This window comes from Bactrocera neohumeralis, chromosome 4, assembly GCF_024586455.1.
Source record: "Bactrocera neohumeralis isolate Rockhampton chromosome 4, APGP_CSIRO_Bneo_wtdbg2-racon-allhic-juicebox.fasta_v2, whole genome shotgun sequence".
Taxonomy (NCBI): domain Eukaryota; kingdom Metazoa; phylum Arthropoda; class Insecta; order Diptera; family Tephritidae; genus Bactrocera; species Bactrocera neohumeralis.
Window position 1 is genome coordinate 88473944 of NC_065921.1, and position 12182 is coordinate 88486125.

Consider the following 12182-nt stretch of genomic DNA (forward strand, 5'->3'; position numbering starts at 1 on the left):
TACAAAGCCTTCAAAGACAGTCAAGAGATCGTTGAGGACAGTCGTGTTCTGGACGACCTTCGATCTCATCAACGGGTGAAAATATTAAAAAAGTGCGAATGATATTGGTGAATATTTTGGGTGTAAAACGCATTCTTGCTCGACTCGTCCCGACTCGTGCTCATTGTCTTTTTCGATTTTCGTGGTTTGGTGCGTCATGAATTCGTTCATGGATTTTATACGATGATAATGCACCATCTCATCGAGCCACGATTATGATCGAATTTGAAGCCAAAAACGCAATGAATACCGTCGATCAACCAACGTATTCCCCATTTGGTTTCGTGTGCTCTTTTTCTTATTTCCTAAATTAAAATTGCCGCTCGGTGGATCCCATTTTTAGTCGATCGAAGAGATAAAACAAAATTCGTTGAAGGAGCTGAAGGCCATCCCAAAAGTGCTTATATAAAGTGTTTCGAGGACTGGAAAAATCTTTGGTATAAGTGTATTACATATTACTTTGAAGGCGACAAAATAAATATTGAGGAATAATTAAATACTTTACGCTTTATTTAAAATTTCCGGGTACTGTTTTATCTCAATATATACATGGTTTGCCCGGAAAGTAATAGGACGCGACTGTATTTCGGAGCGTGCGCGCACCCACTGGATTCGGTGAAGGGCTTTTCTGGCTGACGAACGAGGTCAGTGGCTCTGAGCACCTGGAGAGTCAGGGCAAACACTTCCGCGCGATGTGTTTCTGTGAGTGGTGCAAGCCGAAATACGAAATGATTAAATTCTGTGTGAAACTCGGTAACTCTGCAACAGAGACGTTTGATATGATCAAGCCGGCTTACCCAGATGTTGCTTTAGCCAGAAGTGGTGTGTTTCGGTGGCACCAGCCCTTTTTGGAGGGCCGGGAAGGGGTCGCTGATGAATAAGCAAATACAAAGTGAAAACTATGTTAATTTTCTTTATTGACATCAAAGGCATCGTCCACCATGAATTTGTTCCTCCTGAAAAAACCGTCAACGCCAAGTTTTATGTGGAAGTCCCCAAGAGACTCAAACGATTGGAAGTTGCCCACGCCCAGGCCCACACCACCTTTCTTGTGAACAGCTACCTAACAAAGGCCGGCATCCCAAGACTTCCGCAGCCGTTCTAGAGCCCAGAGGTGCCAAATTTTTAAGGGTTGATTAGCAACAACAAAGAAAATTATAAAGTTATGTTATGAACTTCTTAGAAAAATAAACATTTTGTTTTTATTAGCGCACATCTTATATTTTTTTTTTATAAGCACCGCTATAAAGGTGAACATACATAGCACACACACCGCTTCGTAAAACCTCACACTCCGGACTGTCAATAAAGCAAAATCGAAGAGAATTTACCCATCACTTCATTGAATTGTTTAAAAGAGAGAAGGAAATGAATCAGCAAAATATGGAAATTATGCGGAAAAAGGCCACGAAGTTGAAAACGTGCGCTGAAAATTGAAAATAAAACATGAATAACAATAGTAATATTGCTGCTACCGGCCGGCTGGCCGACTGACAGCGCGCCGCTACTTGTGAGTCAAGCAATTGGCAGCGGCAAGCGGAAGAAGCTGACGAAGCACGCCTGTAAAGCCGCGCGGTAGTAATAAGCACGGCGCATAAATGAATAACATGAACTGCAGAAATTTTCTACACGCACTCACACCATTAATACCAGCATTTATATATACACACAAGCACACACACAGTTGCATGCAGATGTTGTGACATTCACGTGCGATATCTGCACGTCCGCATGCGCATCTGCTTTCCGATTAGGCGACTAATGAAATCTGCCCGAACAAATCGATTATATTAGCTGTGTGTGTTAAGCGCGCGTTAAATAACGTTTGCCTGCTTAAAACGCGCTGCTAACTGCCAGCCAGCGCGCGGCAGCTGCGCTACCATTCCGACAGCTGTTGTCATTTTTTGTGCCATTCTGCGCTGCTGCGCGTTTGATTGATCATTTTGCGCTGCAATTCAATTTGTTTTTCATTAAACATCGCAGTTTCTCGCCTCTGCGCCAATACACTCGCACGTAGCTTTGCTGTTGTTGCATGGCAGCTTGCTATATTTGTGCTTCGTTTTCTGTAATCTTTCTAATTTTCACTGTCGGCGGTGGCTTCGCTAGCGTCTTTTTTGCTACTTTCCTAATTGGCACACACACAGAAACGCGCGCGCGCGGTGCTTACTGCTGCGCGCCTGACCTACTGTTACTGTTCAAGCAGCAGCTTTTGATTGCCCACTTTCGGCTGTGGCTCAGCGCTGTTGCCACCAACTGCTGTTGGCCAACTTCATCTGCACGCTAAATGAGTTCGCGTTCGCATTCGTTCTTAATTTGATTCAATAATTCTTTCGTGTAATCAAAACGTTTTGAGTTGAGTTGAGTTGTGGAAAGCGGCAACCGGACTTGTTCTAGCTGTGCGCTGCTTTCTTTACTTTTATATTCACTTTTATGGCATTTATTATAGTCGGTTAATTGGTATTTTCTGTGTTGCTGCCAGAGTTAATTGTGTTTAGAATTTGTACGAGCGCATTTATGCTACTTTCGCAATTCTTTATAAATAATTTTATGTTTTCTTTGCTTTCTCTCACCGCCTCTACAAGTTGTTCTTATTGCCAGGTGCGGCACACATTTTCGCTGTATATTTTTAATGCCGCAAGTACAACAAATTTTTACTTTTAAATCATATTTTTAGATATTTCCTTCCGTAACTTGCTATTTTCGGCCAATGGGTTGTACAGCGCATGCGCGCGGCTCTTGTTGCCACATCGCGTAATTTCGTACACAAAAAATTGGTTAATAGTTTTTTCTTAATTATTTTTGTACTTGCGCTCTTTGACAACAATTTTCCCACTACTTTTTCCCCCAGCACCTCGCCTCCTTAATAGGTAAGCTTTTAAGTGCAAGTGCAGTGCTTAAAGCGCACAGTTGAGAAAGACAGTCTTATAAGCGGCAAAAAAGCAGTTTGAACAGTTTGAACAAGAAATGAAATATTTCTGGCTTTAAAAGGCGCTCAAGTGCTGAATTAATTGTGTGTGGCGAAAGTGAATTGGCAGCGCTAAATCTATGAAAGCATCGCTCGCATGACGTCTGCGATGTGTGGGAAAAATGTGTGGACTTAGTCAATTATATATTTATTTAGTGATTTTTTCCAGTTCGTCGCTGCACGAAAACTCAAATGCGACGATTGAATCAATTAAAAATTCATTTATGTACATAGTCATTAAGTTCCGTATGAAGCCACAAGTGCCATTGACATTGAAAGTGGCAGCGCGCAGCGATTATCGATTGTCTTTTACCGTTAGCAAATACTCACAACCTCAAGTCGGATTGTTTTTACTTTTTATGGTGATTAATGTCGGTTAAGATAATGTCAGTCAATATTGAAAGTTTAGCGAACAGTTTTATTTCAAAATTGAAAAGTTTCCATGAAAGTGAAAGCTCGTGGAGCAAGTTTTAGAAGACAGCTTTCTTCAAAGTCTAATAAGCTTCCGTATATGGTAGGTGAAAGCTCTTGGAGCAAGTTTTAGAAAACAGCTTTATTTAAAAATTAAAAAGCTTCCATATATGGAATGTAAAAGCTCGTGGAGCAAGTTTGAGAACCATATCCGTGAAAGGTCGCGGAGCAAGCTTTACATGACAGTTTCCACATATGTGAAAGCTGGTAGAGCAAGTTTTAGAGGACAGTTTTATTTAAAAATTAAAAAGCTTCGATATATGGTATGTAAAAGCTCGTGGAACAAGTTTTAGAAGACAGCTTACATCAAAATTATAAAACTTCCATATATGGAATGTGAAAGCTCGTGGAGCAAGTTTTAGAGCCATATCTGTGAAAGCTCGTGGCTCAAGCTTTCATTGACAAACAAAAAATTTATGGCAGAAACCACGTGGGTAAAGGCTCTAACACATATTAATATATACATACATATAATATTAATATATAATATAATAATAATAATATAAACACATAGTATTAAATAAAAACAAATCGGTTGTAGAGCTTGTCATCCTAGTATACAGCGCCAAGATGACAAAGCACTTAGGGCAGTCGAGAGAACTGTTCTTCGAAAGATCTTCGGAGACGACCGCGTGAGCGACGAATATCGAAGAAGTTGAAACCTCGAACTGTATGTGCTCTACGGCAACATGGATATAGTTAAGCGCATAAAAATTCAATGAATGCGCTGTCTAGGCCATATCGTTCGCATGGAAGATTATACTCTAACGAATACGAGTAGCTCCTTCGATTCGAGACCAATAGCTAGACAATGGAAGCAAAGGCGCCCATGCATCCATTGAAAAGACCAAGTGAACAGCGACATGTCTGCATTTGTAATGTACAACTGCCGTGACCTAGCAAAGGGTTGAGGCAACTGGTTTCGTTTTCTCGGCCCAGACCAAGTCACGGTAACACTGCCAAAAAAAAAAAAAGAAGAGAGTTAAGTCCTACCATGAAAGAAAAAAGGATTTTATTGAGACTGCTCTTTTGAGGATATATCGCAGAAGCATTAGAGATATTCGAACTTCTTAAGAACTAACTTGGACAAGAGTATTGAACTCGCGATAGGATTACCGGTACTTCAGCACTTTAAAATGTCGTTGAAGCACAACGCGGCACACATTTTTATCTTGCTCATAAATGTTGGGTGAAAATGGTGGAACAACCGAGGCAAATACTTGGAACGCGACAAATGCCATGAGACTTGTCGTGTCATTGATCTTTAGTCAACAAATGAACGCGCAAAATGACAACAAATATTAGCGGCAAAGAACAGCGTACATATACATATAAAGATACGAGTAGAAGATAATGAAATCGTAAACAACAACAGAACATAAAGAAAGCAGAAAACCAGCTAACTGCTGATGGATTGCTTGAAAAGTGACTGCGACGCGAGCGCGCGAAACCAACAATTTGCACAAAATCTATTTTCCAGCAACGCAGATACCACTGCGAAGATATGCGCGCGTATGTAGTGCAACACGCGTTGACGGCACTGAGCTTGCGACGCTTATCGTCATGACAACTCGACGCGTCTATTTGACTTGCAATTAGAATTGTCGCAACAAGGTTGACGACTGCAAACAGAAAAAAGGCGCGCAGTAGGTGCAGACGGCGAGCGAGAAGAGCAAGCATAAAACGAGCAACACAAGCTGCAGCTATGCGCGAGGAGGAGGTGCGGTGGCGCAACCGTAACAAGCATCATTAGTTGCCGCTAAATGCGTTGGCTGGTGGCTGCGGCAGTGACGGTGACAGTGCCAACACACGGACGCACAGGCATGAGCGCATGCGTTGCGGACCTATCGAACAAGTGTATCTGCCAGATACGCTTCTACACGAACGCTTTAGTAAACTATTCGCAGATAAGTGCAAATACAAACACGGCGCGCAGGTAGTTGGGCGCGCTGGTGCCCCACCGCGGCGTCAAAGTGCGGAAATGTTCCAGCTGCTTCATGGTACAGCTGGGGCTAAATACGCGCATGCCATAACAAAGCGATAAAAGTGTGAATAACACTAGATGTCGAGAAAATTAGTTGTTAAATTTGAAAGAGTTCTAGAATTAGTAGCGGCAGCAGCGAAGAAGAAGCGCGCGGCATAGCGGCACACACAGGCGGCAAGATCATCTGCAGCAGATGCGGAAGCCGTTAGTCAGTAGGATTAGCGGTAGTTAAATGCAGTACACAACAAACAGCCAGCAATGCAGCAGGCGCTGAAGAGCGCTGCGGCCAAACGGAGAAGCGGCTGCAACAAAAAAATTTTGTAATAACTTCGTTGGTGCGTGCGAATTTGTGCAATTATCCGCGGCATGAAAAGTCGTTTCACGGTACATTTTGATATAACTTTTAATCTATTTAGTACATAAAGCTATTACGAAATCGGCGAATCGGCGAATGCGCCGCAATGACACGGTCGTAAAAGGTTTCATAATTTCGCTCTTGTGAGTTGCGATTTTATGGATTGCTAAAATATTAATTTATTTCTACTTTTCGTTTTTCATTTATTTTTTTTTTTTTAATTTTTTGGTGATTTTTGGTGAAACTCATGCGTTCTTTATAAGTTGTGCAGTGCACATGCAGGCAGCCGAAGTTTTACTTTCAGCCGAAGCCAAAACGAAGCTATTACAAAGTAACTTCGCCTGGACAATGCAGTAACTGACGTTGAGCAATATGAAAAGCTACGTTAGGGTCGGGATGGACCTCTCCGAGCCGTTCGATACAAACCGAGATTTCAGACAAGGCGACACCCTTTCGCCCGACTCCTTTAATCTATTGCTGAAGAAAATATTTCGAGCTGGAAAGCTTAGCCGAGGAGGTACAATCTTTTATAAGAGTTTACAGCTGATGGCGTACGCCGATGATATTATAACAGGGTGTTCAAGCTATTCTCGCCGTTAGTTCTGCTTTATTCAGACTAGACAAGGTCTGGTAGTGAACGAGGGATGAAATATCTCTTGTCATCAAACCAACAATCGTCGCACTCGCGACTTGGCTCCCACTTCATCATTGTTGAGAGAAAGGTTCTGCGAAAGATTTATGGTCATTTGCGCGTTGGCCACGGCGAATACCACATTCGATGGAACGTTGAGCTGTACGAGATATATGACGACTTTGACATAGTCCAGCGATTTAGGAAACAGAGGCTACGCTGACTAGGTTATGTCGTCCGGATGGATGAAAACACTCCAGCTCTGAAAGTATTCGGCGCAGTACCCGCCGGGGGAAGCAGAGGAAGAGAAAGACCTGACTACACTTGGAATATCCAAAATTTCTTGCCGTTCAAAAGAACTGAGTTAACAACCCAGCCGAAGTCGTAAATAAAGATAAATATATAAAACTTGCATATACTTGTAGATCATAGTCCTAACTCATCCCACACTAATTAAGACTTCAGCAGCGTGTCTTGCTCGGTTTATGCCACGAATGCATGCGCACTTGAAGTTGAGAAAAGGTGCGACAATCCAAGCATCAAAGCGAAGTGTCAATATTGATGAAGATCTTAGCTGACAAACAAAGAAGATCACTTCAAAGTGCACATCCCTTAAGCTGAGCAAACGACTGGCCAAAGCGACGCATAAAAACTGCTTCGGTTTGCATGGCTAAAGCAAAGCTATGCAAAAAGACAAACGAAAGCTAATATGAATTTATTTCGCCTTTGGAATTTCCGTGGCTAAAGAGATGTCAACTACTCTCAGCGATGTCACCGGTCTAAACTGAGTAAGCGGACACAGTTCACGCGATGCTTGTGCTTCGGTAAAATATTTTTGTTGTTTCATTTTTAAATAATTTGCGTTTTATTTCGTGAGCAAGTGTCAACTTTCGATTTCGAAAGCTTTTCGTACATAACAATGGCGCAGCGCTTTGTCACTCCAAATGGCTAAACCGCATGCCAATACCACACACCAATAGACCTCTCGCACAGTTGCGATGTGCGTTTTTTCGTGCCTCGGTTGCAATACTAGACAGGTGTTTCAATCTGGCGATCATGTCTGTGCGCACATAAATGGCAGTGCATCACTTTCATTTTAACGAGCAGTTTAACTGTCTTTAGACTCATGCAAGATTTTAAGCCTCGGTCATTGCTTCGGTTTGATTTATGGTCACAGCGTTTAAGTGCGTGGTTAAAAGCTTTACAATTTTGATAAGCTTTTGAGCATTTACAAAGTTAATAAATCAGTTAATTATATAGAAACGATTAATTACTGAGACCTGTAGATATTTGAGAATTATCAACCGATTACTAAAAAGAAAAATGATCAAGGAAGGGTAAATCCGAATTCATTACAACTCACAATTGGATATGATTCGTGAAATATTTGAGTGATATCTAAAATAGGAGACTATTAACTCTTGCTCACTCTTATCCCTAATAGACTCATTTCATGAGATTGTAGTCAAAAACTAGAAACCATTGAGTCATAACTTCTCAGACTTACAGAGGAACATCAGACTGAGACTACAGTGGGCTTTACAGAAGAACTTTTGAGCTTCTCACTGAGTGAAAGTCCGCAGGCTGACACATAGATGGCGCTAATATAATAAAATCCATATGATTTTAAGTTATCCTTAAATTTGACAGCTTTCGGGTTATAAGTTGGTCACACATATCACTTTGAGTGAAGCAATTTTTGTTTTTGGAAAAAAATGGATAAAAATGAATTTCGCATGTTCATAAAATATTGCTTTTTGAAGAGAAAAAATACAGTTCAAGCAAAAACTTGGCTTGATGACGAGTTTCAGGACACTGCCAAAGCAAAATCAACCATCAAGGATTGGTATGCTAAGTTTAGACGTGGTGAGCTCCGAAGACGGTGAACGCAGTGAACGCCCAAAAGAGGTTGTTATCGACGAAAACTTCAAAAAAGACCACAAAATACTTTTGGAAGACCGTAAAGTGAAGTTGTTTGAGATAGCAGGCACTCTAAAGATATCAACTGAATGTGTAAATCATATAAATCAAGAATATTTGGATATGAGAAAGCTCGGTGAAAAGTGGGTCCCACGCGAGCTCACTTTTGACCAAATTGATGATTCGGAGCAGTGTTGGGAGATCTTCAAGCGCAATAAACCCGATTTTTGCATCGATATGTGACAATGGATGCAAAATGACTCCATTATTTTACTCCGAAGTCCAATCGATAGTTATCCGAGTGGATTACACACGCGAACCCGTTCCAAAGCGTGGAAAAACGAAAAAGTTGGTTGGCAAGGTTATGGTGTCTGTATTATTGGATGTGCTTGGAACAATTTTTATTGGCTACCTTGAAGGTAGTAAAGTATTTAACAACAACTATTACATAGCGTTGTTGGACAACTTAAAGGACGAAACGGCCTCAATTAAAGAAAAAGAAAGTTCTGTTTCATCAAGACAAAGAACCGTGTGACAAGGCAGTGAAAACGATGGCAAAAATCCATGAATTGGGCTTCGAATTGCTTCCACATTTAGCGTATTACCAGATCTGCCATCAGCGACTATTTCTTGTTTTCAAATATCAAACGAATGCTCGCTGTGAAGAAATTTTCGTTGAAAGAGATGATCGCCGACACTGAGGCCTGTTTTGAAACTAAGGACAAATTATACCACTAAAATGGTATCGAAAAGTTGGAGGGTCGCAATAATCAGTAAAACGCCTTTGAGGGCAACTATGTTGAATAAAAAAAAAAAAAACAATTTTGCTAAAAGTGTTGGCTACAATGGTAGGCCGGAGACTTTTCAATCGACCTTTTATATCTTCAAATAGAAGTTCGAATGCTAAGCGTTAAAAGCTATTCGTATATATTTTTTGGAAAGCTCTTTGGATTACCTTATAAAAAAGTTCAATAATCTACTGCGTGGTCTCAAAAAATAATAGTTTTGAGAAAAATAATGATTTCTTCAAAAACACTTAACAACAAAGACAACATGCATTCACTTACCGTTAAACTGAGTTCCATTCACAAGATTTTCATATGTTGCTATACACTATATCGTACACTGCGGATTGTACACTCCGGTTACACGTCTGTCAGAAATTCGTTTAGAGCAACAACTCACTTAAAAAACGCATTGATTGCACAAAAACTAATCTCGTTTTAACACCATTAAATATTTCCACGATCCATTTGCCAGCTGAACCGACCAAATACAACACAATTAACGCTGAAAAGCTAACCGTTTGTGATAATCTAAAACTCCGCAGCGAACAAGTGTTCTTCTTTCACAACGCTTGTTTACGCTGCCTTCTGCCCCTTCTTTCCACAATGTGCCGCACAGAGGTTTGTTGACTTTGCCACTGCCACTTAAGGTCTGTTGTTGCTGCTATTGTTGCCGCTGCTAATTTGATTAATGATAAGCTCCGCTTAGCCGGCACAAACAATATGCGCTGTGATTCATTGCGTTGCAACAACTGCCAACACTGTGCGCCTCTCGTGCACCAACCAACTGCCACCGGTGCGCATATACTGTTGCATGCGCTTATTGTTGTTGCTGTTGCTGTCACACTTTTGCGACTTCGCTCGGAGATCGGTCGCGCTGACCGACTATCGCTTGAGTGCTTCGCTGTTGCCGCTATATTTGCCACTCGCAATGCGTTTAATTGATTTGAAAAGTGACTTGCAACGCATCAACTGCGACGAACTGCCGCGCACTGTGCTGAACTCTGTTGCAAATTGGATGGTTGACTAGCGCGCGCTGTGTGAGCGGCAGGCAACGGCGTAAAGTGGTGCGCTATCTGAGCGACGGCCAGAGCGGAGTGCTGGGCGGTGAGCGGCGCGCGTCTTTGCGACCAGCTGCGCCACGCTGCGTGTATGTTGCAAGTTGTGATTTACGCAAGCGAAAATAATTTTAAACTGCAAAGAAAGAGCAGAGACAGCAGACAACGGTCCGCATTAGTATGGCATGCAGTGAAGCGCGGCGCAACGCGGCGTAGAAAAAGTATTTGCGCAAAAAGTAAGAAAAAAAGAGTGTTCAATTTAAAATGGGTTAAGCAGCAGCGGCAGCATCATCATTTCTCGCATTTCTCAACGCTTTCCTTGTAATTTGCTCATTTGCGGCCGCCGCCGCTGCCACTGCCGCCCCAATGCACCGTTAACAATGCGTTTATTATTTCATTTGCTGTCCGCCTCACTAAAGTGTGCCTTTTATAAATATTGTTGTTGTTGTTGTTGTTCTGGTTGTTGTTACTGTGGTTGATGCGCTGCTGTCTGTGGCAGGCGCGCAACAATGCCGTGCTTTGTGTGGCAACAATTGCCCACAAAGCATTCCACAGCGTTTAGACGCCTTCGCGACGCCTTGCTTGATAACACAGCAAATATTTACGCGCGGTGAATCAACAAGCGGCATCAACAACAGCGCGCACATCAAGAACAACAATAACAACGGCAAATGGTTGCACACACATGCAAGCGCACAACATTTTGCCACAATTGCATTTAATGACATTTAAGATTCTATTACAACGATTGCAATTTGTAATTTAGTCCGTTTGACTGACTTGTGTTCGTCATTAGAATGGGTATTGTTGCTCTTGTTGTCTGCTATTTAATGCAGGCGTTGCGGCTGTTGTTGCAACTATTAGTGGTGTCGTTGTGGTCGCAATGAGCCATTTCCTCTTTGGCGAATATTAAATTTAACGCGATTGCACATTTCGCACACGAGCACGCACACACTTACATATACCTACACACACATACACAAGCATAACCATATGCGTTTATGTGCTCACCCCGATCTCTCCAATGCTTGGAAAATATTATGACTCCAACAAAAGTATATTTGCTGCGGTTCACATATGAAGTTAACTGTTTGTAGTAATAAATGTAGACAATACTTAATTCAAAAATTTATATAAAAAATATCGTCTTTTTCATATATTTCATCTTAGTAAATTTGCTCAGTGCTATTAGTCTTTCAGCTCTTAAAAGTAGAAGAATCAGGTTGCAAAAGTGAAAAAAAATTGAGAAGTTCATATAATTCCTACGAAAATATGAAAAAGTGTTATTTGCTTAAAAATATGCTACAATCTTATGAAAATCTAAAAAAAAAATACCACGTATAACCTTTTTGTACAGTCCAATTAATTTAGGCTCGTTTTCGCAATATCCACTTAGTGTCCATCTGTCAGTTAAGTTCTGGTTAACTTAACCAGGACTTATTCTTACAATAAAAAAACCTGTTTATAACCAGAACTTAACTGACAGATGTTTGCTAACCAGATTTGGAGAAAGCGGCTCTTCGTACATAAAGATTATAATTGAGAAACCAGTTTTTGCCTTTCGCACAGCCGGCTACTGGATCTACGTTAAGCTCGATTAACGATCTGCTTTTACACTTGCTTCTTCATTTTGTTCTGTTTGTTTTCGAATAATTCAAACTGATTGCTATTTTAGCAAGGCACACAACCAATTTTATAGCCTGGAGAACAACCCGCAGAGTTAAGCACTGCCGAAATAGCAGAGCGGGCAACAACCCGGATAGTTGCATTCCAGTTTCAACTTCATTTGAATTATATAAAAAGGTTAATTGGTTTCCTCGGGTAAAACGCAGCCTTTTTTCAACAATTTTTTGCTCTTATAAAAAACTAAATATTTTTAAAATTTTTTATTTACAAACATACACTATCAACAACGAAATTCTGAAACTTTTGGACAAAACTATAATATTTTAAACACGGCCATTGCGACGCCCT

General features: G+C 41.1%; 1 protein-coding gene across 2 annotated transcripts in view; it reads right to left on the minus strand.

Moving 5' to 3' along the window:
* LOC126754844 (serine-rich adhesin for platelets) overlaps nucleotides 1-12182 on the minus strand; it is a 99565-nt gene that overhangs the window by 67859 nt on the left and 19524 nt on the right. Inside the window, exon 2 of one of the 2 annotated variants that reach the window (XM_050467028.1) lies at nucleotides 9433-10344. The exons of the other annotated variant lie outside the window; for it this stretch is intronic. The gene's annotated coding sequence lies outside the window, so the exon portion shown is untranslated. The remainder of the gene's footprint in view (nucleotides 1-9432; nucleotides 10345-12182) is intronic. 2 annotated transcript variants of the gene reach the window in all.